Genomic DNA, 26,435 nt, shown 5'->3' on the forward strand with positions numbered 1-26,435 from the left:
AAACCCATAAGCTGAATCTGGGGGAGTTAGGGCAATGTCTAGAAGACATTCTGGGCCTCAGTCGGGAATATAGGCTTGCTGGTGACCCATCTCTTGACACTCTTTCCCGTGTGCTTCCACACGTACCCTGACTAAATCTTTCAGCAGAGACTAGCCAGGCCTCCTCCTTCTTCCTCTGGTTTAATGATAACTTAGCACCCCAGTGAGATTCATTTTCCCCCATGTTGGTAAGTCTCAATAATATCACAGACAAAACCAACATGTACAATCATCCTTGATCCATACATTATTCCTCTTCATTCTTCATTTGTTAGTATATTTAACTATTTTACTTATAATTAGCAGCTTTAACAACAGATTCTTGGGGGAAAATACAAATTAAATTTTGGTTTTAGATTTCATCACTGAATCCTGATTGAATAAAAATTCAAAGTTTCATGTACTTAGAGAAAGCACTATTAGAATTTCATTTTGCAGAATATATCCAAGTAATAGCTGAAATAAGTCCTTATAAACTGGCTCATTTCAGAAATACTGGAAAAACAAAAAGTAGATACAGAGAAAAAAAATTAGATCAGTAAATAGAAGCTGTTTTCAAGTGATGTGTATAACAAACAGAACTACTCTTATAACTTGAAAATTAATAATAGTAACTAAAAATAAACAACTCATCTGTAGAACATTTCTTTAAGATAAGGCATTTAACAAACTTCTACTTCTTTCTACCCACCCACCCCCTGCCCTTCATCATTTTATTAATACAGTGTAAATGTTTAGTTTCACCTACTTGAGACTAAAACATTATTTTGAACATTTGGTGCTTTCTCTTAAGAATCATTTTGACATTTGTGTTGCACATTATAATTCTAATTACAATAATTTTTTGACCTCTGTTTAACTGAAATGTTTAACTGAAAACAATGCTAGTTTCAGTTAAACACTAGTGTTGTTGCCCTATGACTACTTCACTCTTCAATTCTTAATTCTGATTCCTTGTTCAGTTTTCATGTACAGGCATACCTTGTTTTATTGTGCTTCACAGATACTGCGTTTTCACAAGTTGAAGGCTTATAGCAACCCAATGCAGAGTAGTTTCTAGGTGCTATTTTTCCAACAGCATTTGCTCACTTTGTGTCCCTGAGCCACATTTTGGTAATTCTTGCAATATTTCACTTTTTCATTATTACTATATTTGTTATGCGATCTGTGGTCAGTGATCTTTGATACTACTATTGTAATTGTTTTGGGGCACCACAAACTGTGCCCATGTAAGACAGTGAACTTAACTGATAAATGTTGTTTATGTTTGGATAGCTTACCCATCAGCCACTTTCCAGTTCCTTTCCCTCTTCTCATGCCTCTCTCTTCCCTGAGACACAACAATATTGAAATTAAGCCAGTTAATAACCCTACAATGGCCTCTGAGTGTTCAAGTGAAAGGAAGAGTTGCATGTCTCTCACTTTAAATCAAAAACTGGAAATGATTAAGCTTAGTGAGGGAAGGATGTGGAATGTCAAGATAGGCCAAAAGCTAGGTCTCTTGTGCTAAACAGTTAGCCAAGTTGTGAACGCAAAGGAAAAGTTCTTGAAAGAAATTAAAAGTGCTGCTCCAGTGAACACACAAATGATAGGAAAGCAAGACAGCCTGATTGTTGATATGGAGAAAGTTGTAGTGGTCTGGACAGAAGATCATATCAGCCACACACCCCCTTAAGCCAAAGCCTAATCCGTAGCAAGGCCCTAACTGTCTTCAATTCTAGGAAGGCTGAAAGAGGTAAGGAAGCTGCAGAAGAAAAGTCTGAAGCTACCAGAAAGTGGTTCACAAGGTTTAAAGAAAGAAGCTAGAAGCCATCTTCATGACAAAAAAAGGCAAGGTAAAGCAGCAAGTGCTGATGTGGAAGCTGTAGCAAGTTATTCAGAAGATCTAGATAATGGATGAAGGTGGCTACACTAAACAGTAGATTTTCAATATGGATAAAACAGCCTTATACTGGCAGCTGATGCCATCTAGGACTTCCATAGTTAGAGAAGAGGAGCCAATGCCTGGCTTCAAAGCTTCAAAGGACAGGCTGGCTCTCTTGCTAGGGGCTAATGCAGCTGGGGACTTTAAGTTGAAGCCAACGTTAATTTACCATTCTGAAAATCTTAGGGCCCTTAAGAATTATGCCAAATATACTCTGCTTATGCCCTCTAAATGGAACAATAAAGTCTAGATGATAGCACATCTGTTTACAACATGGTTTACTGAATATTTTAAGCCCACTGTGAGACCTACTGCTGAGAGAAAAGATTCCTTTTAAAATGCTACTGCTCATTGGCAATGCACCTGGTCACTGAAGAGCTCTGACGGAGATGTACCACAAGATTCATGGTGTCTTGATGCCTGCTAACATAATATCTATTCTTCAGCCCATTCATCAAGGAGTAATTTCAACTTCAAGTCTTATTATTTAAGAAATACATTTTGGGGCTTCCCTGGTGGCGCAGTGGTTGAGAGTCCGCCTGCCGATGCAGGGGACACGGGTTCGTGCCCCGGTCCGGGAAGATCCCACATGCCGTGGAGCGGCTGGGCCCGTGAGCCATGGCCGCTGAGCCTGCGCGTCCGGAGCCTGTGCTCCACAACGGGAGAGGCCACAACAGTGAGAGGCCCATGTACTGCAAAAAAAAAAAAAAAAAAAAGAAATACATTTTGTAAAGCTATAGTTGCCAGAGTGATTCCTCTGATGAACCTGGGCAAAGTAAATTGAAAACCTTCTGGAAAGTTTCGCAACTTTAAATACCACTAAGGACATTCACGATTAATGGGAAGAGGTCAAAATATCAACATTAACAAGAATTTGGAAGAAGTTGATTCCATCCTGCATAGATGGCTTTGAGGAGTTCGAGACTTCAGTGGAGGAAGTCACTGAATTCGAAGTGGAGCCTGAAGATGTGAATTGCTGAAATCTCATGATAAAATTTTAAGGGATAAGGAGTTGCTTCTTATGGATGAACAAAGAAAGTAGTTTCACGAGATGGAACGTACTCCTGGTGAAGATGCTGTGAAGATTGTTGAAGTGACAGCAAAAGCTTTAGAATATTACAAAGACTTAGTTGATAAAGCAGTGGAAGTGTTTGAGAGGACTGACTCCAAAGTTCTACTGTGCCTAAAATGCTATCAAACAGCATTGCATGCTACAGAGAAACCATTCATAAAAGGAAGTCAATTGATGAGGCAAACTTCACCAGTCTTATTTGAAGAAATTGCCATGGCCACCCCAATCTTCAGCAACCACCACCCTAATCAACCATCAGCCATCGATATCAAGGCAAGACCCACCACCAGAAAATAGACTACATCTTGCTGAAGGCTCAGATTATGGTTAGCAGTTTTTAGCAATAAAGTAGTTTTGATTTAAGGTATGTACATTGTGTTTTTTAGACATACTGCTACTACATACTTATTGGACTACAGTCTATAACTTTTATATGCACTTGGAAACCAAAAAATTCATGTGACTCTTTTGTAATATTCACTTTATTGTGGTGGTCTAGAACTGAACCCACAATATCTCTGAGGCACACCTCTTGACTTTATTTTCAGTAAGATTATTTGCATTAGTAGACTTTCATATATTTCTGGTATACTTCTTAATTTGGTGCACAGAAGTATGGTACACACAGTCAGTGGTTTTATAGCACACAGGTATTTTACTGTAATTAAAAGCCCTTGGAAGTTGCCAATGATACATAGGTTATGTGAATTACAGGAAAAAGTAAAGCTAAATACTCATACTCAATTAACTTGGCAGTTATTTAAAAGACTAATTTGTGTTGGACTTTCTAGGCTTTTGAGAGATAATAGCTGAATGAGTAAGTGCATAACAAAATGTGTGACAAATGAATTAGAAAACAGAAAGATTAGGAGAAGGAGAATCAGTTATGTGATGGTCCCTAAATGATTATGCAAAAAATGGAAATGTAGACCTTTAACCATTTCTAATAAATCTTTTTTAAATCTTTGATTCAAAACATAGCTCAGTCTATCAAAAACTTAGGAGACAACAGAAATAGTCACAGATGTAGAAAACAAACTTATGGTTACCAAGGGGAAAGGGGGGGCAAGAGGGATAAATTGGGAGATTGGGATTGACATATACACATATATAAAATAGATAACTAATAAAAACCTACTATATAGCACAGGGGACTCTAATCAATACTCTAATGACCTATATGGGCATAGAATCTAAACAAGAGTGGATGTATGTATATGTATAACTGATTCACTTTGCTGTACAGCAGAAACTAACACAATATTGTAAATCAACTGTACTCTAATAAAAATTAATTAAAAAAACAAAACAAAGAAAAAAAACTTAGGAGAAGTACAGAATATACTGAGTACTAAAGGGAGTAAATAGATTTCTCTGCCTCACATGACCACTGACCACACATCTGGAGAATGTTTGTGTAGATTTTCGAAGTTATGTGAGTTGATCTGACTCCTAGTTAGGAACACATTATTCTTTCAGACAACCAAACTAAGGAAAAAACTTCCTTATGATTAGATTTTCTGCTGCGTTGGATCCCCTGGGAAATAAAATTGACTGTCTCATCTTTCTAATTAAAAATTTCAGGGAATTCACTGGCAGTGCAGCGGTTGGGACTCCACACTTCCACTGCCAGGGGTGCCTGGGTTTGGGGCCATAAGCTTCATGGCACAGCCAAAAAAAAAAAAAAAAGTTCAGGCAGCCTTATCTAGTAATCCAAGTAACATTACCACTATAGACAGTTCAGTCAAGCATTTTAGGTCCTAGAGTAGATTCCAAATCCAGATGATCCAATTATTTAGTCAGCATATCTATACCAAACAAATTAATTAATTGCTACTTTCTTCTTTGAAAATACAATCATGGATAAAAGACATATAGAAAAATTAAGCTGTTAAATACAGATGCAGAAAAAGAATCGCTGAGAAGTCCATTTTTGCCCAATCACTTAAGTAAATTTCAAGGAAGACAAAAACATAATTATGATGACATCTTGGATTTACAAATTGTTCTTTTTATGAAGAACTCAAAGATAATTAACAGTGCAGACAACATTAAGCTGAAATAAAAATCTGCTTACATGAGATGTTGCAATTGTAAATTTTGTTAAAATCGGAGGTTCTAATCTTTTGGACAACAATGCTAAAGTTTTGCTTTTGTGCAACCCAAATAATTACTGTGTCTTAAAACACTTTTTCACTTTATCCATTCCCTTAGAACTCATGTGAGAGACTTATTATGCCCTATCATGAGAAGAGGTAGGAGAAGATTAAAAAAAGGTGAAGAATATGTCAAACTCTACCTAAAAAGAGGGACTGAGAAGGTAATATTTTCCTAGCATAAGGTACCAATGCTCAAATAAAGCTGGTATTTTGGAGCCAGCCAAGAAATCAGCCAATAAATGTAGTCTGAATACCTTCTTTCTTTCCTAGAGGTGTAAAAGGATGCCATGTGGGCTCCTCCAGCTTTGGAGGAACTCCAGAGAAATATCTCACCAAGGTTTCATGGCAGATAGGGGGCCAAATGCATTCTGGATAATATTCTTGTGGTGTGTGAAGAAGGTGTTAAAGAGCCAAAGAAAGTCATTTTCAGGTTTCTCTGAGCCAGATTTTTCTTTAAAAAAAAACAAACCTCACAAAAGATAAAAAGTCAAACCTGACAGATTCCAGATGAGCTTTAGTATTTTAGTATATCCAACCTGTAACCACATCATTCCATTTCCTAATGGAGATGAGGCTTTGTTATTCTAGTCTCTCATTACCTATGGGAAGCAACACATCAGAAATAGAACAAACAGGGGGCTGGAAATGCATCTGAGAAAAAAAAACTGAAAGGGCTCAACTCAGGAGCAAAGACGTTTGGCATAGATTGGGCTTCTGACACCCACGATGGTGTACTGGAACTCTCCAGAAGGTCTTGTAGGATTTTAAATATGTGTAAGATAAAGATTCTTAGAAAATTCCCCACTGAGAAAACAGAGGGTACATACCAAAGGTTTATTGGCACTGACCACCGATACACTCTGCTACTGCAGCCCTTGCACAGCTGCTTAAAATGAGAGACGAGAAACACGGAGGAGAGAAAAAGGAGAAAAGCCTTTGGAAAGCACAAAAGCCTCCAAACAGTTCCAATCTTAGAGTGTTACGATGTTAAAATACGAGGAACGTTATCAGGAGATGAAAGTTCAAAGAGGCCTCAGCTTCGTGTTGGATAAACAGGAACATATGCCCAGGCTCAGAAATATTTCAAATGTGTTGTAAAACTTCGCTCAGTTAGGAGAGAAATGTTAGAGTTCAACTGTGAAAAATTCAATTGCATATTTGAAAAAAAGCAGGTGCTGGGAAAGACCACAAACTTTCCGAGTGTGTCAGCACCATACACCACAATAGCAAACAGAAGTGAAAATGTTATTAAGGCTTAGAAAGGTTTTCTGAGTGATACATCACATGAGCCCAAGTAGTAGTTACGTGTCATCATGGAAATGTATTCCTCTGAGGGAAAACTAAAAATCGAAAGGAAGAAAATTGCGACACTGCAAATATTTCACAGTCGGCCTTTTTGGGAAATGTATAAAGTCGAGGGAAATTTGTGCTGAAGTCTCTACATACCAGAAGTGAGAGATCTCTGTTGAGGGAGTTTAATTAAAAGGAAGAAAGAATTTTACCCACAACATCTAAGCCTAAAATTATCTCAGTAGAGAAGTCCTATTCCAAAGGAATTTTATTTGCTGATTTCTGAGTTGTGATGGCAGAGGAAAGGATGCATAGCTAATCAAAAATCTTTTCTTAATCCCCTTAAGGAAGAGATTTTTTAATGTAGTTATGCCATTCCTCTTCTAAGTGGCTTATATCTCTATCTCTTTAGTATCCACTTCACTGAGAGCAGTATTCCTTGAAAAGTGAGGAAGAGCCATTAAAAGTTGATTGAGGGCTTCCCTGGTGGCGCAGTGGTTGAGAGTCCGCCTGCCGATGCAGGGGACACGGGTTCGTGCCCCAGTCCGGGAAGACCCCACGTGCCGCGGAGCGGCTAGGCCCGTGAGCCATGGCCGCTGAGCCTGCGCGTCCGGAGCCTGTGCTCCGCAACAGGAGAGGCCGCGATGGTGAGAGGCCCGCGTACCGAAAAAAAAAAAAAAAAAAGTTGATTGATCATCTGAGCAACAACCCAGTACCAGCATGGAAAACAGAGGGAGAGTCCAGCAGTTTCAGTAACCCTAGGGGAGGTCCATGTTGGGGAGCAGGACTGGCTTTGCTTCCAATGTAAGGACTGTCACCTGTTCAAGTTGCAGGGCTCTCATCCACTGTCCCAGCCACACAGGGTCACCCCTCCACTGGGGCCACTCAACATGTGATGCCAAGCCTTGCCCTGCCCCATCCCCAACCCTACCTACTAAACTCTGGGCTTTTACTTTTAAATCTTACAATTTACAAATTGTCTTGAACAGTGTCCACACAGAAATTGATGAGAATTATTGCAATCTGAGCACTACTGATCAAAATTACTCCTCTCGCTCTGTCTCTTGCCTTGAAGCCTTACAGGGCTTTCTGTGAATCTGGAAAAATAATCTATGTTACTAGGTCACTGGGCCAAGGGGTTAAACTCTCAAATTAACACCTGAATTTATATTGGTTGCAAAAGAATTTAGAGAGAAGAGAAAGTAGTCTGGCAGAGTTGCAGGGTAAAGGGAAGCATTTCAGAGCCCATCACTCTTCTTTTGAAATTTGCATTGTTCAATCAACAATACCATTTCCTCATTGCAGTGACCTCCTGGAAACTCTGTTTTCTCATTAAATATTTGGAGGAAAAAAATTTAAATACAGTAAAAATGCAAACACACACACACACATCATCATCATGATGTATGTACTATTCACATACCAGAACTAACAAATGATTATAGTTTGTCACTTTGTTTCAGATTTTTAAAAAGTAGAGCGCTTCAGAAAAATTTGAAATAGTATTTGTTACTTTTCTCCACCCTGTACCCCTCCCTCCCTCCCACTCCAGATGCTATCATTATTTGATTTGTATACTTCTAGGTCTTGTATATACTTCTAGGTCATTTTATAACATACATCTATGTATAAATAATATATGATATTGCTTTGTATGTTCTTTTAATAATTCATATATGCACTCATTCTGTGCATATTCTTCAACTTGCTTTTTATCACTCAACAATGTGTTACATGAACAATGTGTAAGTAGCTTGTTCATTTTAACTGCTAGGTAGCATTTCATTATATAATTGACCATACCATAAATTTTCCCATTCCCCTATTAGATATTTCCCATTTTTCACTATTATGTGCAATACTGTATGAATATCCTTATACACATCTCTACACACTTTCATCTTTACTACCTAGTACAAATTGGTTCTCTAAAGGGTTATGTGAATTTACATTCCCACCAGAAATATTTGATAATTCTTTCTCTATGTGCTCACCAACATTTTATATTTATATTGTCAGACCATTTGCCAATCTGATGGGCATAAAATAAAATCTCCCTATTATAATTTAAATTTTCTTAATGATTGCCAAACTGGAAATTTTTTTCATAATTATTGGCCATTTAGCTTTCTTATTTTGTGAGTTGCTTTTTCATGTATTTTTATCCAATTTTCTTTTGAGATGTTTGTCTTTTTGTCTTATTTATAGGAGTTCTTTATATATTCTGAATACTACTATTATATCTCATATATGTTTGTAAAAATCTCTTCTCTATATGGTGTCTGTTTTATAACTTTCTCATGACTTGTCAGAAGGACATTTTAATACTGATATATCAGGTTTTTTCTTAATGAATTATGGTTTTTATGTTTTGTTTAAAATATACTGTATGATAATTGCATATATAAGCATATATACATAAAAGATACAAAGAAAAATGTTTAAATTTATACACACACAAATATCACACACATATTTGTCTACAGAAGTTGAAGTCACCAAACTCACTGGGTGCTTTCACTAAAAAATCTATGCTCTTCAGCTGGGTCTACTCTGTTGCTCAGCAATTGTTTTTCACCTCAAATTGAGGGCCAACCATATTAGGAAGGCAGTATAGGATTTGGCATCAGAGAGGCCTAACAGAAAGTCACAGCTTTTGCCACTTACTAAGTATATGACCCTAACCTCTCCATGCCTCGGTCTCCTTACCTGAAACATAGGTTTTATCATAGTAACTATCACAAAGATTCCTCTGTCTTGATCTTCTCATGCATAAAAAAGGTGAAAATAATGGCACTCTTCTAAGCCCTTTACAATTAACTCACTTGATCCTTACAATAACATAATGAAGGGGGCACTATTATCATCTCCATTTTACAGATGAGGAAACTGAGGGACCTAGAAGGTAACTAACTTGATCAAGGCCATATAGTTAACACATAGCAGAAGCAGGATTTAAACCTCCAGAACCCATGCTCTATAGCGCTTCACTGTACTGCCTCCCAACAATTATTCCTTATAAGTAAATGAAGAAATGAATGTAAAACACTTGGCCTACTATTTCATCTATAGATGGGTTCTATAAGTGGTATTTATTTTTATACCATAAAGCCTATTCTAAATTTGTCACTTTACTCTAGACTTGAATATGTACTCACAGATGACCTTACATTAGTATGACTCAATATCTTCTGTAGAACACTAGAGCCATGGCATCTATGAATCGCCTATTAAAATGGTCGTATCAGGCTTTTGCCTTCCCTTCCTCCTCCTCCAAAACACCTCTGAGAAACCTCACCTGCCTTAACTTTTACTTTCAAAGTTAGGACACTGAAACAAGTACACTTTCAAATGTTTTCTTCTGATCTGCAAATAAAGCACCTAGTATAAAGCCTGGAATATAGCAGGCTTGTTGAATAAATGACAGATTTTATTATTTGGATTCTCTGGTGTCAATGTGCAACAGGATAAACACTTCCTCTTCATAGACTGACTTGGATTTCTGCAGCAGCATGAGTGAGAGGTGGGTATAAGGAACAATGGGATATTAGAAGAAAGTTCATCTTCTCCTTTCCTTCCAACAGAGAAAGAATTTCACCTTCTTTGCCAAGGTAACTCCTCTATTTATGTCAATGACCTTACCCACTTTTGCCTCTTCTAGTACCTTAACCCGTCTTTCAAGTTTTCAACTTCTTGTCCTTTTCTATTCTCTAAAACTCTATTTTATTGACCCTAAGATATCATCACTTGTAAAGAAAAATAAACGTTGCCATTAAACTAGGCTAGAACACTTTATCACTCACATATATCTCTCTTGAGCCTACACAGAAAGGAAAATGTAGGCAAATAAGTTGAACAAGGTATTCCTAAAACTCTGCATTCACAGGTCGATTCCTCTCATACTCAGGAATGTTGAGGATATTTTTCCACACAGTATTACACTCTGAGCTATCAAAAGTGTTATACGCCATTTTCTATGACTGCTTCACTGTTGTCTCCAAGACATTCTTTCAATTGCTTCACCCATCCTCTAAGTTTTGACATGCATGTGCTGACAGTGACTAAAAGTCATGACTGCTGCCTCACTAACAGCAACTGCAAAATGCATCCCGATATCAGAAATATGAAAATGTGAACCAAGAAAAACTATGCCATAGAAACAATGAAATATAGACAGCCATCCTCTCCTTGACTTATAAACATGATAAAGTCACCTCATAAATTAATGAGAAAATTAAACATTAGAGGTAGGAAGGTAGTAACGAAAAGCAAACAGGAACAAAATTTCTTTCTCTCTCTTCAAACCAACAGTGTGTTTATCAATTTAGTAACATTTATTTGGATTCATTTATCAAAGATTCTGATACAATATGTTTACTTTGTTCTTTGTGTTCAATATGATTTTTCTGTGCATCATACACTTTTCAAAAATCTAACTATACAAGTGAGCTTTTCTTTCATAGGATAATGATTTTTATGGCCTTATCAAGGTTATAATATTTATAATATGCTTTATAGTATATTTAAATATATTTTGTATTATTTAACTATACTTTAAATGATTAATTCACAGACCTTCCCAAAATGCTGAATGCACCTAACCAATCCAATTTTTAAAAATTCTACTGCTTGGGACAAAAATGATAAATGATTTCCATATGTGATTGAAGAAAATATCTGCAAAATTTGTTTTTCAAAATTGGTGATATTTTACTTGCTCTTGGTGAAAAAGTTCTGGCAAAACTTCTGAGATTATAAACTAGCTGCTTTAAAACTTTGAGAAACTGAATTTGCCTTTTAAGTGTAAGTAGATAAATTATTTACTATATAGTTTCAAAAGATATCTTTATAATAATTTATATGAAAATTATTTAATTTTTCTCATTTCATACAAATTGTTGTATTGGCCTATTTCTTGAAGTCCTGAATTGTCTTGAGTTTTTTCACCCAGAACAATGGAGCATTTTAAAGCATAGGGCAAAGAATCAAAGAAATAAAAATTAAAACAATGGAGTTCTTTTCTTTCCCCATCCTCATCTGGCAGAGACAGTAATACCTACTAGATATTTCACTTACTCCTTTCATTTTCTGTCACACCCTTGCAGTGAGGTAGAGCCATGTAATTCACTCTGGCCAAGGTGTAATGTGGAAGTCAGGTGTGCCACTTCCAAATCGAGGCAATTAAAAGCCATGTAAGATTTTCTAATCTCTCCCTTCTCTTACTTTGAAAATTGAGCAGTCAGGGCATTCCAACCTTTGCAACCACAGGATGACGGAGCTTCCATCAGCCTGGGTCCATAAGTGAATGTTTGGTACAGAGCCCTCCACTGACCCATTTGGAATATGTAACATGAGCAAGAAATAAACTTTTGTAGTATTAAGCCACTGAGATATGGGGATTTTTGTTACTGCAGCATAAATTAGTCAATCCTAACTGATACACATTCTGAAAGATTCAGGACATGTTAAATGAAACAAGTGTCAAGGACATAATATAGTAAAAGGTAATATAGTTTGTTTTTGTATATGGAATTACAGTATTTTATAAATTTTCTTCATTATAATTTTATTTCTTCTAATTTTTAAAAATAAGCATGCCTTTTAATACATAAAATTAGATTTTTTTCACTTTGTAAAAACCTTTAGAACAAAACAAATTATATATTGATACATTGCTCAGTTTAAAAACAACTTCATGGGTCTTCCCTGGTGGCGCAGTGGTTGAGAGTCCGCCTGCCAATGCAGGGGACACGGGTTCGTGCCCCGGTCCGGGAAGATCCCACATGCCATAGAATGGCTGGGCCCGTGAGCCATGGCCACTGAGCCTGCGCGTCTGGAGCCTGTGCTCCACAACGGGAGAAGCCACAACAGTGAGAGGCCCGCGTACCGCAAAACAAACAAACAAACAAACAAAACCCAACTTCATGAATGAATACACAGAAAACACAAAAACATATCTAAATTTTACCAGCTCTTTTATGTGGTAATAATTTTTTTTTTCTCGGTACCGGGGCCCCTCACTGTTGTGGCCTCTCCCGTTGCGGAGCACAGGCTCCAGACGCGCAGGTTCAGCGGCCATGGCTCACGGGCCCAGCCGCTCTGTAGCATGTGGGATCTTCCTGGACCGGGGCACAAACCCGTGTCCCCTGCATCGGCAGGCGGACTCTCAACCACTGCGCCACCAGAGAAGCCCGGTAATAATTTTTTTTAAAATGGAATATAGAGATGTACAGACAGACAAGATTGCTCAGTCTGTTTTTTGGGGGAGGGGCGAGGGCGAGATAAGTGGGTGCTTATATGCTGCGACCCCCGAGGCAAGTGAAAGAAGATTCTTGGTGGTGGTAGGAAAGTTGTGGTACCATACAATGTGGGATAGAACATTAAGGGCAAATGTCTTCTCCTAAGTGAGGTAAGTCAGAAAGAGAAAGACAAATACTATATGACATCACTTATATGTGGAATCTAAAATATGACAAAAATGAACGTTATCTACAAAACAGAAATAGACACACAGACATAGAGAACAGACTTGTCGTTCTGTCATTGCCAAGGGGGTTAGGGGGTATGGGGGAGGGATGGATTGGGAGTTTGGGATTAGCAGATGCAAACTATTATATATAGGATGGATAAACAAGGTCCTACTGTATAGCACAGGGAACTATACCCAATATCCTGTCATAAACCATAATGGAAAAGAATATGAAAAAGAATGTGTGTGTGTGTGTGTGTGTGTGTGTATATATATATATATATATGTAATTTATATATATAATATACACATAACTGAGTCACTTTGCTGCACAGCAGAAATCAACACAATGCTGTAGATCAACTATATTTCAATAAAAATTTTTAAAAAAGAACAAATGCCCTCTCAATGGAAAATGCCTTGAATGTAAGTAATGAAGCTGGGGATGAAGAGCAGAACCTTGAATTATCCGAACAGCAGCAGAGGTAACTGCCTGAGCAGAGAATAGCATTTATGTAAAGGTTTTGTGGCCCTCATGAAATTCTCAAAGTGTTCTTCAGTCTGCCCAGACACTGACCCCTTTTCTTTTGGCTCCCCTTAGCCTCTCTCTCTTTCTTACCTTGTCTCTGGGCCTTCTATAACTTTCTCTCTTCCATTCCATTTTCTGCTTATTTTATTCTCAGGAACCATCATGGCCTCAGGATATTTTCCATTACTCAGAAATTTTTCCATTACTATAAAAGCAGTCAGGGTGGCAAACAGAATATGCATGGCCTTTCAGATGAAACTAAAGTTGGAAGAGTTTCTTCCTGTTCCCTCATGGTGAACAGTGAAGGTTGTCGAGAAGGACAGAAAACATGAATGTTCCCGATTTCGTGAAGGTTATTGCCCCAGAGGCAGAAGATTGTGTTCCCTAATATTGGCTAGCCCAGTGGGGTAAATGTTAGGGCTGCGAGCTTTCCTTTGTTGCAGCACAAACACTGACTATTCCATTTACTTGTTTTCTATTCAATAGGGCAAATCCTTAGGCAGGGAGCTCCCTAGTTTTCTGACATGACATTGATGTAAAGCTAAAAAGATACTCTTCTTAAAAGCAGAGAGAGCTGAATGGGGGTTTGATTCTGTGCCATGGTGATAATGAGGATCGGCTAAGGAGGTCTGTGACTGGCAGAACTGGTGTGTGCTTTAAGACACACAGTGGTGCCAAGGAACAATACAAAGTGTGAGAACAAGCAGACTGAGTCACGATCCATTGCAGATTCTAAATGGTACACTTCTGCCTCTATATATAGCATGTCAAAAGTGTCATTTCTGCTGTCATGAGAACTTTTTAGATCGTCACCACCATAAGTACCGCAACAACAGTAGCGTTTCTTTCTATTAACTACATCTGAATCCCACAGCAAGATGTAGTTTCCCCTGACACATTTGACTTGGGGAATATTAGGCTGGGAGAATCTCTGGGGAAAACGGGCACTGCTTCTTGATTCTATGTAAAGAAAAGTCGTTCTGGTTGACAAAGACTACGGAGTGTTGTACTTTTTTGGATCTGGCTGTCAGAAATCTCCAAATATGGTGTGAAAGATGTATAATATTCTTTCAGCAAGGCTATTTTTTTAACGGGTATTATGTGGGTTTGAAAACAGAATGGGAGCGCCCTCGTTAATAATCCTTCCACATCCCGATCCTGCAGCTGAGGTGCTGGAGGCGAGGGGCTGTCACATTTTCAAATGTAGGGGGAAAGAAAAACACTGTAAAGGGTCACATGTATTTCTCTTCTGTTATTTCTGCCTTTAAAAAAATACAACATTGGTTCATTTTGGGGAAAAGCTCTTATTTATGCAGATACATTATAAAATAAAGTCTTCCTTTGTTACATAAGACAAAACAATTCTTGGGAATGCCTTTGGGGATGCTTTAATGAATGATCTCTTTTATTTCTTTCTTTTCCTATGTGTATTAAAAAAATCTCTGGTAAAAATAAATCTAGTTGGTCTCAAGAACATAGAAGCGTCTGACTACAGAAATCTCACTATGACCTGATGTAGACAAAATTCACTTTATACAAGCTTTAAACACATGCACAATTACTGTATGGCACTAGGATGAAAAAGAAGCCAGGGTCCTTACCCTCAAAAATCTACAATATGATTTTTTTAAGCTCTAAGTGCTGATTCTTTCTTTTTTACAGTTAAAAATTTTATATGTATATATATATATTTTATACATCTTTATTGGAGTATAATTGCTTTACAATGTTGTGTTAGTTTCTGCTGTACAACCAAGTGAATCAGTCATATGCATACATATATCCCCATATCCCCTCCCTCTTGAGCCTCCCTACCACCCTCCCTATCTCACCCCTCTAGGTGGTCACAAAGCATGGAGCTGATCTCCCTGTGCAAAATCTAGAAACAGTAAATGCTGGAGAGGGTGTGGAGAAAAGGGAACCCTCCTGCACAGTTCGTGGGAATGTAAATTGATACAGCTACTATGGAGAATCCTTAAACATCTAAAAATAGAACTACATATGACCCAGCAATCCCACTACTGGGCATATACCCTGAGAAAACCATAATTCAGAAAGAGTCATGTACCACAATGTTCATTGCAGCACTATTGACAATAGCCAGGATGTGGAAACAACCTAAATGTCCATCAACAGATGAATGGATAAAGAAGATGTGGCACATATATAAAGTGGAATATTACTCAGCCATAAAAAGGAACAAAATTGAGTTATTTGTAGTGAGGCAGATGGACCTAGAGTCTGTCATACAGAGTGAAGTAAAAATTTTATATACAGTAAAATTAACTCTTGGGTGCATAGGTCTGTAAGTTTTGACAAATGCATACAGTCGTGTAATACCACCATGATAAAGATACAAACAGTTCCTTTACCCCCAGAACATTCCTCCAAGTCCCCTTGCAGCCAAACCCTGCATCCACCCCAAACCCTGGCAACACTTACTTGTTTTCTGCCTCCATTGTTTTACCTTTTCCAGAATGTCTTATAAATTGAATCATATAGCATGTAGTCTTTTGAGTCTGGCTTCTTTCACTTAGCAAAACATATTTAAGATTCACTCATATTCTTAAATGGATTTATAGTGCATTCCTTTTTATTGCTGAACAGAATTACATTGTATGATGTACCACAGTTTGTCCATCCATGCATCAGTTGCAGGACATCTGGGTTGCTTCTAGTTTTTGGTAACTATGAATAAAGTTGCTATCACTATCCATGTACAGGTTTTTGTATAAACATAAGCTTTTGTTTCTCTTGGGTAAATACCTGGAATACTGGAACAGTAGTAAAACTGTTAGGTCATATAGTAAGTGTGTGTTCAACTTTAAAAGAAATTGGCAAACTGTCTTCCTCAGTGGCTATACCATATTGTATTGGGTTGGCCATATTGCTGTATTCCCACCAGCAATGTACAAGAATTCCACTTGCTCACAATTGGTATTGTCAGGGTTTTGTTTGTTTTTTGTTTTTATTCATTCTGATAGTTTCTAGTGATATTTCATTATGGTTTTAATTTGCATTTCCCTAATGACTAATGATGTTGACCATCACCCCACATGCTTATATGTGATCCATGTATCTTCTTTGGTGATGTATTTGTACAAATCCAGAAAAATGTATTCTGTGTTTCCTTACTGAGTTTTGAGAATTCTGTACGTATACTGGATAAAAGTTTTTCCTCTGATATGTGTTTTGCAAATATTTTCATGAAGTCTATGGCTTACCTTTTCATTCTTTTATCAATGTCTTTTGCAAAGCAGGTTTTCATTTTGATGAAATCCAATTCATTGATTTTTCTTTTGGTGCTTTTGGTGCCATATCAAAGAAATTTTTGCTTGGCCCAAAGTCACAAAGTTTTTCTCTTATTTTTTTCTTCTAGAAATTTTTTTTTTTTTTTTTTTTTTTTTTGCGGTACGCGGGCCTCTCACTGCTGTGGCCTCTCCCGTTGTGGAGCACAGGCTCCGGACACGCAGGCTCAGCGGCCATGGCTCACGGGCCCAGCTGCTCCGCAGCATGCGGGATCTTCCCGGACTGGGGCACGAACCCGTGTCCCCTGCATCGGCAGGCGGACTTTCAACCACTGTGCCACCAGGGAAGCCCTCTTCTAGAAATTTGATAGTTTTAGATTTTACATTTAAGTCTATGATCTGTTTTGAGCTAATTTTTGTATAAAATATGAGGTATTGGTCAAGGTTTATTTTCTTTGCTTGGTCCAATTGCTTTAACATCATTTGATGAAATACTATACTTTCTTCATTACATTGCCTTTGCACCTCTGCCAAAGATCAATTGATCAGATATGTGGGGTATTACTTCTGACTCTCAATTCTGTTCTCTTGATTATGAGTTTATCTTTACACCAATGCCACATTGCCTCGATTACTATTGCTTTATAATAAGTCTTAAAAACAGACTGTGTGAGTCTTCCAACTTGTTCTTTTTCAAAATTGTTTTGGCTATTCTAGTTCCTTTGCCTTTCCATATGAAATCTAGGATCAGCTTGGGGATTTCTACAAAAAAAAAAATACTGCTGGGATCTAGACTGGGATTGCGTTGAATCTGTGTATACTTTTAGGACGTAAACTTTTGCAAAACACAACTAAAAATCCTAAGAGGCATCCTAGAATCAATCCACATGAGCTAACATTCCTGTTTGTGAGCCTGGCATTTGACAGTCACATAACACATTTCTTTAAGAACAGTACCCATTGGATAAAGCACTGGAGAAAAATATTGAGATTAGAAAATCTATTTCTTGGCCCAATACATTCTGGTGGCAAGTCTCAGCATAAATAACAACTTAATTCTCAGGTATGCAGATCAGCAGAATAGGCCTCAGAAGCCAATGTAATTAGGTATAAAAAGATAGCTCATCTTCATAGCACACTCGGCCTACTTGCATCAAAATAGCAAACTTCAAACTGGAAACATGCTTCTCTCTGCAGGAAGACTGGGTGGTGTCCCACAGAGAACCACTTTCCCCTACAGGGTCCCTGTCTGTTTGTCCTATTCGGAGAATGACAACACAGCTGCTTAGGGACACAGGCTTCAAGTTAAATTATAAGAATGAGGGATGTAAAGGGGTATTCACATCATATTGGAATAATTCCTAGTCTAAAGAGAGCTTAATGAAAGGGAGCCTGAAATTCACATTCATGGGACCCTAAGATCACTCCTATAGTAATATCACAGAGAAGAATGGTACTCTTTTCAGTGGTTCATCTACACTGTGTTTGTTTTTTCCTGTCAATTAGATTGTTTGATGAATTGCCAGTTTTCCTAGTTTCCTGCAGATTTCCATTGTAGAAGTTGTAAAAATCTTTTAATTGCACCAAACCAAGTACCCATCCTTTGTTGACATGGAGGTGGCTTGTGTCTTGAGAAATTTTCAAGCAAAGTCTGTGCATAAAAGTATAGCAGCATGTTTTGCACATTGAAGGGGAAAAAAAATTCAGAGAATTGGGTTTTTTTTCTTGTTGTCACATGCTTTCTGGTATCATTTTAAATTTATTTATAAAACTGCTGTCATTAATATTATGCTCACTTGGTTGAAATTATTTTGTTTCTCCCCTCTGGAAATAGAGCTGCTCAAGACTGATAAATAATAACACATTTATATAAGTACTGTGGATTATTTAACATTCTGATTAATGAGATATTTTCTATCCAAAAATGACAATCTTCAGAGCTCTGCAGAGGTAAGCTTGTCATTCTCAGATCATGAATAGTGTTTACATTTGAAAGATGAATCTGATACATTGGAAAAATGGTTAATTTTGCCCTCAAACCTTTTTTATGAAATCACTGGCAGAATAGTCAGGATGAAAAGTTCTCATTAAAAACTGACCTTGTTGTATGGCACGAAGCCAGACCAGAAAACACAAGCTCATGCAAGCTCAAAGATTTTTGAGAATATAGATTCAGATTCTTCTAAGGCTATTTTCACTTTGGTTTATTATCAAACCAGCAAATAAGCATGGCAAAAACTATAAAGGAGATGGGGATTCAAGTGAGTGGACTATAAAGGAGTAAAACACAACTCACTCTGCTGCAGCCTCTCTTGTTCTGACATTCCACAAGGAATTCATCCAGTCATAGGAGCTGGAATCACAGGCTCTCTCCCCTTAAAACTTTAAGGTAGAGGATGGTAGGGACATCAGCTTGATTTGCATGTGAGGGAATTCTTGCGGTGTCCAGTAACCTACCTCCCACCTTGTCAGCTTTTCTTTTCAGGGTGCTAGGCTGGGCCATGTCCTGGCCCAGGTGTTCTTCCTCCAAACATGCTGCATTTAGCATCACATCCACTCGACCTCATTAGGCTATCTGCCTCCCTTTTTCAAGCATACTTCTGCTGGCAAAAATTGTACTAAGCTTTGTCATTGCTTTAAGATAAAGATATGTTCACAGCAAAGCACATTTAAACACTCAGATTTCTCAGCCTTTGTGGCTAATTTTTAACTAAACTAAGAGGCTAAGGAAGTTCTCAGGAAGCTAGCTAGGGTGCTGAAAATAAGAGCAATTGGGTAATCATATAATAAATTAAAGCCTGATTGTTTTGGATTGCTTTTTGTAGGAACAGATTTACCAAAAAAAAAAAAAAAAAATCCTTCATGCAACCCCCAAATCATCAAACATATGTGATTTTAAAAAACATCAAAAGAAAAAGAGACTAAAACATTGGTTTTAAACAAAATGGCTCCAACTACTTTTCCAGACTCTAAAGATTTCTACGTCCCTGGATTCTCAGTTCCTCAGACACTTCAGAGTTATAAAGAGAAGTAAAATAAGTTTCCTGACAACAGGAAATCACATAGAACAGATTAAAATCAGGTTGTATCCATGGGAAGAAGTATTCTTTACAGTCTCAGGAGCTCTCTGCTCTCTCAATGAGGGAGAAGAATCCCTCCTCACTCTGAGGGAGCTGCCTTCTAACTCATGCTTGATGCAGCCTAACATCCTGATGTTCCATTCTCTCCACAATAATGTAGCAATATAATCTTAACCCTGAGCACCTCTGGGAGGAGATGAAGACTGAAGGCAGAAGAGGGTGCTAGTGCTGCTAGGAAGGAATTTAGAGAATGTATATAGGAAGGGGAACCTCAGCATGGGAATGCCATGGTTCCCATGCACTCTTGGAGAGTTCAAAACCAGAAGGAGGATGGGGAAAAGAACAGTAATAAGGAAAAGATTTGAGGGACCACACTCTCACTGGGCTCTCAGTGGTGCCTATAACTGGAGATGGTACTTCATGGAACCTAAAAACCATGTTTTTAAGAGAAAAAGAAAACTATGAATATAGATATTTAACTCACCTCACTCCCAATTGCCATGAAAAAGGCTAAAGAGCATGAAACTAATATGCCAGTACCTGTGCTGGAAATGAGGGGAAAATACCACTCATATGCCAGACATTTGGAATTTCTATTGTCTTGAAGGTGATATAGAAGGCCAACTGGTGACTATTCTATACTGTGAATTACCTGGGAAACAGGTACAGGAGACCCTAAAATAATACACTAATACCCTATAATTGAGAAATGAGGGCAGGATATGGAGCAGGCAGCTGCACCAAATAGAAAATATGTGTGGATGAGCTTTAGTCTAGAACAGATGGCCCCCCAAAACCAAGAGTTGGCAAAGTAGGGCTTCCTCAGAAAGACATGTAAAAGATACTGTAAGTCAAAAGGAGAGAAACCATCTGGAGGAAGCAGAGGAAATGCCTTCCTTAAAATAGATTTATTGCAAGAAAAAGAGCACATTTTATAAAATGTCTAATTTGAGTTCTCAAAAATATATGTCAAATATCAAAAGGAAGAAGTTAAGAAATGTCAGATTTTACGAAGGTAAAAAATAAAATTTTTCAACTAAAACCTGAGGAGGGCCAATAAACAGCAGATTGGATATTGCAGAAAATTCACTTTAGCGAAACAGAAGACAAATTTCAGAATTTATCTAAAGGTGAAGGATAAAAAAATGAAAATAATTTTAGATAAGAGGTTCTATGGAAGAAAAATTCTAATCACCCATTCTGTATATAATAAATAATAGAATGATAGAAACCAAGAATAAGGAAGAAAGAAAAATAAATAGGGTAGAAGGAAATAATAAAAGAAAATTTTAAATTAATAAAGCCTGGATCTACAGAGCAGAAAAGTTCCCTGAAAATCACCAACTCAAGAATAAATAGAAAAAAATTTTAATTTCTTAAGTACTACCTACCTATATTGATCTAAAACACTAGTATCCTAAACACTCACATAATTTAATAACTTTCTAAGGCAAGATGTTACTTGAAATCCTTTCTTTTGTGGCTTTACATTCTAGCAGCATTAACTAGTTTTGTCCATTTCAAATGGCTTTTTAAGCACTACCTTTCTAACTAACTCTAAAGAAGATTCACATTTAGTCTAAGTGCCAAGCAAAATCTACCTGAGACCCACGAATTTTAGGAAAGCAAAACTAAATTGAAATCAAACCCAATTAAGAAAACTAAAAAATATTAGACTAATACAGTTAGCATGCACAAACCAGAGGTCTTAACTCCCTGCTTATAATAAGAAATTTAATATAAGCTTGCAAACACTGAGTTCGGTTATCTCAGATTAGGCAGAAAAATGAAAGAGAAGAAAAAGTTTTAGCAATTTACTCAGTTCAAAATGGAAGTTCAAACTAGACAACCTAGAAGAAATAAATTCCTAGAAATATATAATCTTCCAAAACTGAATCATGAAGAAAGAAAAATTCAGAATAGACCAATTACTAACAATAACACTGAATCAGTAATTTATAAAACATCCAACAAAAGCCAAGACTAGATAGGTGAACTCTACCAAACATTTAAAGGAGAGTCAGTACCTATTCTCAAATAACTGCAAAAAATTGAAGAGGAAGGTATGCTTCCAAACTCATTTTATGAGGCCATCATAACCCTGATACCAAAACCAGAAAAAGACACTACAGAAAAAGAAAATGACAGGTCAATATCCCTGATGAACATATATGCAAAAACCCTTAATGAAATATCAGCAAACTGAATTCAACAATACACCATAATCAAGTGAGATTTATTCCAGAGATGCAAGGGTGGTTCAACATCCACAAATCAATCAACAAGATGCACCATATTAACAAACTGAAGAATAAAAATCATATGATCATCTCAATAGATGCAGAAAACGCTTTTGACAAAATTCAATATCCATTTATGATAAAAACTCTCAACAAAGTAGGTATAGAGGGAACATACCTCAACATAATAAAAACCATATATGACAAACCCACAGGTAACATCATACTCAATGGTGAAAAGCTGAAAGCGTTTCCTCAAAGATCAGGCATAAAACAAGGATGCCCACTCTCACCACTTTTATTCAATATAGTATGGAAAGTTCTGGTCACAGCAACTAGGCAAAAAAGAGAAATAAAAGGCATCCAAATTGGGAAGGAAGAAGTAAAACTGTCACTGTTTGCAGATGACATGCCATTATATATAGGAAACACTAAAAACTCCACCAAAATACCATTAGAATAAATGAATTTAATAAAGTCATAAATTACAAAATTAATATACAGCAATCCCACTTCTGGATATTTTTCCAAAGAAGACAAAACCACTAATTTGAAGAGATATATGCACCCCTATGTTCACTGCAGCATTTTTTACAATAGCCAAGATACAAAAGCACCCTAAGTGTCCAAAGTGTCCATCGATAGATGAACAGATAAAGATGTGGTGTATGTATGTATGTGTGTGTGTGTGTGTGTGTGTGTGTGTGTATATATATATATATATATATATAATGGAGTATTAGCCATTAAAAAGAAATGAAATCTTGTGACTTGCAACACCTGGATGAATTGAGAGGTATTATGCTAAGTGAAATAAGTCAGAGAGAGAGAAAAAACAAAACCATATGATTTCACTTATTTGTGGAATCTAAAAAAACAAACAAAACAGAAAGAGACTCATAGGTACAAACTGCCATTTGTCAGAGGGGAGGGAGATGGAGGACAGGCAAAACAGATGAAGGGGATTAAGAGGTAAAAAATTTTAGATAAAAATAAATATGTCGGGGTTTCCCTGGTGGCGTTTCCCTGGTTGAGAGTCCGCCTGCCGATGCAGGGGACACGGGTTCATGCCCCGGTCCGGGAAGATCCCACATGCTGTGGAGTGGCTGGGCCCGTGAGCCATGGCCGCTGAGTCTGCGTGTCTGGAGCCTGTGCTCCACAACAGGAGAGGCCACAACAGTGAGAGGCCCGCGTACCGCAAAAAATTTTTAAAAATAAATAAATAAATAAATAAAAAATAGATATTCTTTTTCAGGTCCTTTTCCATTATAGGTTATTATGATATTGAATAAAGTTCCCTGTGCTATACAGTAGGTCCTTGTTGTTTACCTATTTTATATATAGTAGTGTGTATCTGTTAATCCCAAACTCCTAATTTATACTCCCCCTTCCCCCTTTGATAACCATAAGATTGTTTTCAATGTCTATAAGTTTATTTCCATTTTGTAAATAAGTTCATTTGTATCATTTTTTAGAGTCCACATATAAGTGACATCATATGATATTTGGCTTTGTCTGACTTACTACACTTAGTATGATAATCTCTAGGTCCATGCATGTTGCTGCAAATGGCATTATTTCATTCTTTTTTTATGGCTGATAATATTTCATTGTATATATATACCACATCTTTGTTATGTATCTTAAGTAAAACATATCCCTCAGGTTTTAAAATTAACTCAATGTACTAAGTAGCAGTATTTTTATTGATTTGCTAAAAAATGATCAATGACTAGCAATATGATGTTAATGGTAAGCTTTTCACATAAATAAGTTGATTAAAATTGCTCTTTTGTGACTTTACAAGTACATATTTTAATATATATAGGCTATAATTTATATTTAAAAAAAAGTTTAAAGTCCCTACAATCTGAGTACATATAATATCTGATTGAATGCCCATTACTGAAAAAGTGTGAATGTTCTGGTCTAGATGATAAACTGTCTGTATAATGAAAGACATGGGCAAGAAGAAGAATGATTATGAAAAATTAGACTGTAACCACTTGTTCATGGTGCTGTTTATGTGACCATTTCCCATTGATAAATACAGATGAACACAAAGAGATAGAACTTATAGGTTCACTACCTGCACATTGCAAATGTACTTATTCACATGTTCATTACAGAAATATGAAATAAGAAATATGCTCATTAAGTTAACACAAGACTCTAACCAAATGGTCTATAGAGTAAAAACATATACTATTGTAATAAATCTTTTGCATCCGAATACATATCCTGCAAAGCATTTGTTTTTCTCTCTGTTTCCTAATGTCTTGGGACTTGGTTATCTATGTTTAGGAACAAGAGAGCACTGTACTCTGCTGTTTTCTATCTGTATTCTACAAATAACCAGGCATGAAAAAATTGCACATGAACAGGCGAGGAACAATAAGAGATTAGAAAAAGAATGTGTACAATTGGAGTTAGTTCTTGAACTGGAATTGGCAGATTAATAACACTGGGGAAATCTAAAACACATAAACCTGTAAGAAAAATGAGCGTTTTCCTTGTGTTTGAAAGCATGATGTAGAGAGATATGGTTGAAAGGAACTTCAACTTTGTGGTTTTTCATATATTTAAGACCTAAGGTTGCCATTGCTTTTAGTGATTCATTTACCTACTGCCACGCCCTTAACTCCTTCACCAAAATTACAGGTGGAAAGAAAAAGCAAACAAACATACAAACAGAAAAAAGCGATTCAATTAAATGAGGAAAATGTAGCATTCATGAGTATGTAAGTGTGTGTGGCTGGCGAGCGGAAGGAAGGGAGGGTGGCACGAACGAACGGGCTGACTCCACAGGAGTACATGCCACTATGATACAGCCCCATGAAGTCCTTCTCAGAGATAAAGTGTTGTAACTACCATAAACTCAATTAAACACAACGCGTTAGCAGATGAAATTAGCTACATGTTCTATAAAACTTAAGTCTTGTTTCTATTTTGTTCTTTTTTTTTTTTTTTTGGCCAAAAAAGAGACAAAGTGTGTCAGGAAAGAAGCTAAACATGGGGAAAACATATGTCTTGTCTAACTGAGAAGCCTACCACTATCAGATCCTACCATGCATCTTTTATAATTGCCAATTACAAATCCCTGTTCTAACTGTCTACCTATCTTCTTCAGCATAGGCTTTTGATATTTTTCTCTTATTTTCTGCTTTTAGTGGACCATGATCAGCTATCTTTCTTCAAGGCCAGTTATAAAAACATGTTAATAAAAAGACAGAAAAAGAAAAGTGGATGCTTCACCCATTTTCCTGAACCAAATTTTCTGCAGCACTCTGGTCTCAGGGAAAGGCAACATGTGAGAAGACACCTTTTTTCTCGTCTTCCCTAGGCTGCCCAGCATGCTAGATTTCTAGGTAGATTTATACTCTTTCTTCATGGTAATGTGTGCCTCTTGCCACAGGCTTCAGGCCCTTGGTTTTCCTCGCTTTGCCCTTCACCTCAGACATACCATCAGAGTTAAATAGATTTTTCTGGACATAAATTTTGGATTTTGTACAATAGGGAAATAGAAGAAATAACCTGTAAGTTGCTCGAGTTTGGGTATTTCTGTGGTTCGATTGTTTGAAAATTTAAGAATTGTGTTTGAACAATAACCTGAAATTGAAACCAGAAAAGGACTTCAAAGCACCAATCTAAATTTTCCTAACTTTCTGAGAAGGTAACTCTTAATTTAAGATTCACTCTTAGGTGTGGGTGAGAATCGCTAGCTTACCTGAAGCAGTTGCTGCCACCTCATGTTATGTTCATAATAATGAAGTGAGAATTTTGGCAAGTGAAAACTGTTTAAAACCTAAGAGGCTGAAAGCATCTGTCAAACAGTGTATTCAGGCCCAAACCTAATGGTTTACAAACCAGATGATGAGTGTGTACATGTTATGAATTGCTGCTGTATGTTGCTTTCCTAAGTTTTGTACACAAAGTGGTGAAAGTTTTCATTCTACTGATGTGGCTCATAAATACAACAGATGAGATGTTTGATAGAAACATTGCTGTCATTTCTAATGAATTCATAAGCTACTGTTCAACTCCCTTTTATGCTACAGCTGAGGGCCCAGGAGTTTGTGTTTAATCAGACACAGTACATGTCTATCTTTCACAGATCGGGATAATGACCTCTACGATTTTTTTGGAAAAGCCTAAGTTCTTAAGTCTGTCAAGTCTGATTTAAGAAGACTCAGTTTAACTTCTTGGAAGAGCTCATTTCTATATAAGCTTTTTATACTTTCAAGTCATCATTCAGTATAGTTTGACTTCCCCTTTGAGTATAATCAGAAGATAGCTTTAGTACGTTCCCAAAGCTGCTAATATACAAGAAGCTACAGTTGATAGCAGGAAAGCAGAAAGGCTGGGTAGAGAAAGAAAGCATAATG

The sequence above is a fragment of the Mesoplodon mirus genome (genome assembly GCF_964341445.2).
Source record: "Mesoplodon mirus genome assembly, chromosome: 4".
NCBI classification, from domain to species: Eukaryota; Metazoa; Chordata; class Mammalia; order Artiodactyla; family Ziphiidae; genus Mesoplodon; species Mesoplodon mirus.